This window comes from Hermetia illucens, chromosome 6 (assembly GCF_905115235.1).
Source record: "Hermetia illucens chromosome 6, iHerIll2.2.curated.20191125, whole genome shotgun sequence".
Taxonomy (NCBI): Eukaryota; Metazoa; Arthropoda; class Insecta; order Diptera; family Stratiomyidae; genus Hermetia; species Hermetia illucens.
Genome location: NC_051854.1, coordinates 18,772,447 through 18,779,763, shown reverse-complemented (window position 1 = coordinate 18,779,763; position 7,317 = coordinate 18,772,447).

Here is a 7,317-nt window from a genome sequence, read left to right as displayed (position 1 = left end):
TTAATGTTTACAGATATCACATATTAGACAGGCTAATTAATGTTGATTGACTTAATCTAGACTAGGAAAGTAAAAAAAAATGAAAGGTGGTCTACACCTGTGCGAGGATTAACTGCCGGAACATTGGCCCTACGCGGTAAGTCTCTGTAAAAATCCAGCGTGGAGCTTTAATAAAAGGAGGGGATGAAAAAGGGGGGAGAGACGTGATGGTTGAGAGGAGAATTACTGTCCGAGAGAAGAGTCAGCTCTAAAACGTAGTACCTCTGCTCGCGTAACGAGGCATTGCACGTAGCGAGATTTTTTATCAGTGGGTTAGGGTAAAACAGCCACTTCTTCAGTCTGGCGCGCCACAGTTTGATCATATGCGGGATTATGGGGCAAACACCGGAGAGGTCGTATAGGAGAGAATTTTGGTGAAATTTTAGGTTTGACCTTCTGTATTCGGTGGTGCATTCCCTGAATATCGTCTTTTCGAAGCGTAGGAGGAATTCTGCTACGTTAGGTGACATGGTAGCCCATGTTCGGAAACCATAAGTCAGATTTGGTCGGATAAGAGTTTTGTATAAAAGGGTTTTGGTGAATGGCAACAGGGCTCGGGATAAGGCTTCTTAAGGCAGCTGAGGCCTTAGAAGCATTGGCGATAGTAGATCTGACGTGAGGGTTGGATTTGAGGTTGTTGTTAAGAAAGATTCTGAGGTATTTAATGTTTGGTTTTAGCTTGAGAGTGTGGTTAGCAATGCGTAAAGGGAGGTTTTTACTTTCTGGCACTGTGCGCCAGTAGCACTTTCCGCTGGGGTTTCTGAAGCAAACAACCCCAGACTTATGGGAATTAACGGCGAGGGCCCACCGGTTGAAATACGCGATGACCCTATTGGTTAGGAGTTTGACGTTGGCGTGGGGGATAACTTTACGGGAGGGAGAAGAATATTGTGCAGGAAGATATTAAAAAATTTGGGGCCTAGAATAGATCCCTGGGGGACTCCTGAGTTTACCTGGAAGTCAATGGAACAAAGTCCATCGAAGCGCACATGGCAAATTTTGTTGGAGATGAAATCTCCGAGGATTCTGAATCCAAATAAGGGAAGGGGGCAATTGGTCTGAATTAGTTTATAGAGGAAGCCCTCTTTCCAAACTGAATCAAATACCCTTTCAAGGTCTTTTTTTTATGGGTGGAGGGGGAAATCTTAAAAAGACGCTGCTACGCCAGGTTGCAGCAGTGTATGGGATTCTAACTCACTATCCTCACGGGACCACCATGAAGTATTACTTCGCGAGGAGGGCTCAGGTTTACACCAGCACAAATAAGTCACGCGTCCGTCACGCTTTCCGAGCTTGTTGCAGTTCCTTCACTTTCTTCTGTATCGCAGTTACTGTTCCGTTTATCGCACTCCAGTTTGCTAAGGACCTCAGTATCTCCTCCACGAAATTATGGGGTTCGATAACCGCGTTGAGGGCATCGTTTAACCTCTCTCTTTCATTCACGAATCTCGGACACTGGAACATAACATGCTCCGAGTCCTTGGGTGGAGCGACGCATTCGAGACAGTCTGAAGACGATGTAAGTATTTCCTGTATCCGCCGTGTCCCATAAAGAACTACGTTAGGTGATAATTTAATTTTCTATTCTTGCGCTCGACCCATCTCTTAATACACGGGATCAGTGTATAGGTGCAGCGGCCCTTTTCGGAATTACCCCCCGCTACTGCCATCTCCTCTACAGCCCCTACTTAGTGGCTTTTAGGAATCCCGCAGTCACTTCGGCCGGATTCACCCTCCTTCTCCGGTAGAGACAGTGTGCCTCATTCGCCATAAGATCCAAGGGAATCATTCGCGCGATGACATACACTGCCTCATCTGATACCCTTCTATATGCACTGCACCCCCCCAGCATGATTGGCCGGTATGCCGAACTTACCCTTCCCTTGTTCGCAGTATTATCCGGTGCGCACGCTCAGACAGGAGCCACGTATAGCAGCATGGATTTCACCACCACTGCGATAAGCAGCCGGCGACTAGATTTTGGCCCTCCTATATTTGGCATCATCTTTGCTAGAGATGAACTAGCCTTTCCTGCCTTTACGCGAGCATAGTCCAGGTGCATCTTGAAGCTCAACTTGACATCGTTCATCCCGTCAGTTATCTAATGATCGACTTTGAAACAACCTCGTTTTGCACGAATTTTGATAGTGTTGTTTTTCCTGCGATTGGTAATAAGGACCGCCTGAATGATTTCACTTGCATACAGTTCCACATGCTGGTGGCGTTTCGCAACTACTACCACTGCCAGGTCGTCTGAAAAACCAATCAATGTTGCCTCCCTTGGCACGCGAAAGCTGAGCACTTCGTCATACATTATGTTCCACAGAAAAGCCCCAGTCTGGAGCCTTGGGGAGCACCTGCTGTCACTTGCAATGGCATCAACCGTGGACCACGCTCTACGAAACTCATACTACCACTCCGATAGACCACCCGCTAGCTCGACGAATGGAAGCTTTGTTCGGAATCCCGTCCAACCCCGGAGCCTTATTAACCCCAATCCGTTCACAGATCTCCCGTAGTTCCTCTTCGGTCACCCCGGGGGTTGTGAAGACGTCCTGTCGAATCATTGAATGAGATCCGCTTTCTTCTTGTTGTGGGAAAGGGATTGCAATTATTTTGAACAAGAGTCACGCGCACATCACTTGGGGTGACTTTTGTCCACGAAACTTGTACATTACAACCTTGTAAGCAGTTTGCATTTGCTTCGAGGCACAATTACTTGTAGCAATTCCGCTTACTTTTCCGTACAGCCTTCTTAAGGCCACTGCTGATGTTCTGGCTCCACTCTAGTCCTTTGGCAAATCCTGCTCGCTTGCAGGCACGATGCTCTCAACAGCCCGATTTCTAGATTCCACAACCAAACTACTGGGTTTTCTACTATGATGGAGCTTGCGTCGCGGTCGTAACCTACTTCTAAAGCCACCAAGAATCTCTCTTCCTCGAAAGCTCCACTGGAAAAACCAGCTATCCTGGTTTTCTACTTTTGATGCTCACTCGACTGTCACCTCCCCCGTTCCTGGTCCTAGTCCTCTGCCTCGGAAGGCGGGCAATCATCCAACGTTGGTGAGTACAATGTCTAGCTCCGCGAAGGTTTTAATCAAGATTTGGCCCCTAGTGTTCGTCACTCGACTAAAGTCTAAAGCTTAAAGCCCACGCGCTGGAATCGCCGGCAATGATTTTGGGGCTGTGGTCTCTAGCGTCCAACACCAAGCCGTCTAGTATCTCCTCATATTGTGCTAATGTTGCACCAGGAGGAGCATAGCAGCTGTAGATATGGACGCCATTGACTTTCGCCCGCACAAAGCCGGCTCCCGGGAATGCAATTGTTTCTTGAATGGCTTGCCGTCCACATGCCTATATCGCCGCGTTTCCCAATGAGTCTTTCACCCACGTAGAACTAACGTAATTTCAGTACGGTTCACATATTACCGCCACTTCCACATTCGACTCTCGAATGGTTTGCGAGACCAAATCTTGAGCTGCCTCGCAATGGTTGATTTGTATGAACCTCATTTAGCCTTACGATTCAGCTCCCTCTTATATGCCAGGCACCTGCCACCACCTGCAAGGTGCCCGTCATCTACTTTATCCATTGCAGATCTACAGTGCAGTCTTTGATAAGGTGGCCCTCTTTTCCCCACATCCTGAACCTTTTCAAGGTCTAAAGCGCGGGTTACAGTACAATGCCTATTTTCCAAGTGATTGAGGAACTGGTCTTGCAGATACAGGATTGGAAGCTCGGTGGATCTGAGGTTTTTGAACCCGAATTGATTAAGTGGAATGATGGGGGAGTAGTGCCTATTGAGGTGACCCAATATTGGAAAGAAGAGAGATAGGCCTCATATCTTTCAGATCGCTCGAGCACCCTTTCTTAGGGATAGGTATAAGGAGGGCTGATTTCCATGATACCGGGAAGTGTCCGTTGTTGAGGGAGTTATTGATGAGGATGGCGAGACGTCCACTGGTAGTAGGCGCACATTTCCGCAGCACAAAGTTAGCGATACCGTCGAGGCTCGAAAATTGTTTATTGTTTAATCGGGTGATTGCAAGTTCGACTTCTTCTAGGGAGGAAAAGAAGGAGGCGAATGGGCCTATTCTGACTATATCAGTCGAGCAGTTGGGGAAAAGGGGCAAAGGGAGACCAGACCCAGTTTGTCAGATTGAAGGATCTGCATTTATTCGGATGGTAGAATGAAGGGAGAATTTGTTGTAGATGCAGAGAGAGGCTGAGGGCATGGTGGTCGGGGTAGGCTGGCAAAAAGGAACAGCTAGTGACACATGCTGAGAGATTGGACGAGATTATAAAGCCCTCTTGGAAAGAAGATCCACGAGATGGCACTCCAGCGTTAATGATGTCCACGTTAAGGAATGGGCCTGACTGAAACCAATCGAAGAGCACTTTCCTATTTTCGTTGTTACTGAAACACTCCAAAATACGGGTCTCACGTTGAAGTCACCGCCCAGAATGAAAGCATCGAAACTGGCCGCGACTCCCCAGAGACAGAATGGGAGTGAGGTGACGACCTGTGCCGCCCGGGAAGTAGACAGAGCCCGTTAGAACTCGGAGGACGCCTCCACCCCTAACAGGAAGTCTGACTACTGCCAACAAGCAGTTTGATGCCAGTGCAGCCGATGGGATGCTATTTGCTCTAAGTCTCGTCCCCCTTTGACTAGGATGGCTGCACCTCTGCCCGCGTCGTTGCGGAAAGTAATGTAATCGGGAGCACATAGTTTTACGTTGGGGGCTTCCCGGTTCGAGTTTGTCTTCAGGGTGGAGACGGAAATAGTTGGGGTAGAAGTCAGAGATTGTGTTCCAAAGAGAGGCGAACAACATATTGATTACGAACCTGGCTTCCATGAAGAAGCCCCTGGGAATGAAGAATGGGCGATAAAGAGCTAAGAGTTTCGGGTCTTACTCGACCCCTGCCCACTGCAGCGAAAGACGGGGTCAGTGAGAGAGTGGCGGTCCAGTTGGCATGGGACAGAGGGCTAGGCTGAGAAACACGAATAGAGGAGGGCCTGTCAAGGTTGGGGAAGAACGGAGCAGATCGGGAAAGCGAGATGCTTTTAGCTCTCTCTTTGCGCTGGATTGATTCCAGCCTACGGGGGCATTTGGAGAAGTTGGCTATGTGACCCAGTTAGTCACAGTTTGCACATTTGAGGGGCGGCATTCTTTTGTACAGTCGAACGGGGGCAGTTCCTAGAGGCCTGTGGGCCCGCGCACTTGACACATCTGGGGTCATATCCGCAGTTTGAGGAAACCTGGCAAAATTGTTGGCAGTTGAAATATTAGGAAATGTCCCCCTTTCTTGGTTTCTGCCAGCTAATCCGCCGATGAAGTAGGATATTTTGTTTAGTAACTATGTTGTCATCTGCCTCAAAGTTGAGGGTCACATGCAAGAGGCGGATCGGCGTGACCTGCGTTAACTCCTTAATTTGCGAAGCCACGTCTTCGGGAGTGAATTCGTGAGAGGAGATTCCTTTCCTTTGAGGATGAGGGTTGGCTTCTTCTGCTACTTCTGGGTGAAGGAATGGCCTTGCAGTTTGGTGATCTTGATTAGCCGGACTTTGAGTCTGTCGACCGGTAGGTTGGTAATATCAAATTTGGCATTTTTATCAATATTCTTGATAGCAATGGCCAGTGCCCTGGCAGTCCAGCCATACAGAAAAATCGGAGGGAGGAAGCTAATTCTATTCTTATCTTGAACTACCCGTGGGTTGACCGTGCCGGCAGATTTCGAGGTTCCGGAACGTGCGTGCGTCGCTTCGGGGCAATGCTTGTCAGAGAGAAGATGGAAACGGTTTTTGTTTGCTGGGGTCTCGGTGTCCGAGATGCCCGAATCCGGTTGTTTTCGCTTGAAAACAGACTTACTTGAAACAAGTTTGAATTCGTCTTTGAATCCTTGGATGTAATTGATAGAGGAATTTGTTTCGCCATTCCGAGCGTCAGGCTGGTCCCCAGGAGGGAAGCTCTGGTCGTCGTCGATGATTATAGCAGGGAATTCGTCCTTGATCATTTCTTCGGCTGTAACGGTCTTGGCGGCCGAATGTAGGAGTTGTGTGGTGATGCTGGAATTGCTCAGTCCATGGACAGCGATAGTATAAGCTGGTTCCGCGGCTTTTACACGCTGTGGCTTAGTGTCCCCCAAGTAAGGATGAGTTTCGCACTCGCGGTACGAGACTTGTACCGGCCTCATTTTGTTATCGAGAAGGCATGTGTATTAAATTTCCAACTAGTACTGGTTTGCCGTTAAACCGGCTAAACAACTAAATACAATGTTCATAAACTTGGCAACAGCATAAAAGCCCGATCCGACTACAGGCGAGAACGAACCATTCGTTTAGGCGGACACAAGCGAACTCAGAGGGGAAAGCATTTGGCGATAAGAAAGGGATTATTGAAGATTATCATTATCATCAACGGCGCAACAACCGGTATCCGGTGTATGCCTACCTTAATATCCAGAAATCCCCGTTTTGCGCCAAAGTGCACCAATTCGATATCCTTAAAAGTTGTTTCTGACCATCGTTCCATCTCCAGCAAGGTTTGCCTCATTTTCTTTTTATACGGATTAAGTAACTCGCCCACCGCAACTTATTGAGCCGCATTTCATCCATAACTTGGTAGTAATGGTATTGCTCATAGATTTCGTCGTTATGTAGGCTACGGAATCGTCTATCTTCGTGTAGGGGGCAAAAAATTCTTCGGAGGATTCTTCTCTCCATCGCGGCCAAGAGTTCGCAGTTTTTTTTTATTTTGTTAAGAACCCAGGTCTCCGAGGTACACATAAGGACTGGCAAGATCATAATCTTGTACAGTAAGAGCTTTGACTCTATGGTGAGACGTTTCGAGCGGAACAGTTTTTGTAAGCTGAAAAAGACTTCATATCTATTGCCGCCTTCTCGATCTGCATGAAGGTGTTTGTACGTCTCGGGTTGTTTTTCCCATGATGTCGAGTTGTGTGGACTTAAAGAGGATCGTGACCCTCGCATTTAGTATCACGGATGACTTTTTTAAGGGCCAGGTTAAAGAGGACGCATGATAAGGCATTCCCTTGTCTTAGACCCTTATTGACCTCGAATGATCTCGAGAGTGATCGTGTTGCTTTTATCTGCCCTCGCACATTTGTCAGGCCTAGTCAGTCTTATTAATTTCGTTGGGATACCGAATTCTTTCATGGCCGTGTACAGTTTTTCCCTGGCTATGCTGTCATAGGCGTCTTTAAAGTCGATGAAAAGATGGTGGGCCGTTCCGAGGAGCCTAATTAGCGATGTGGT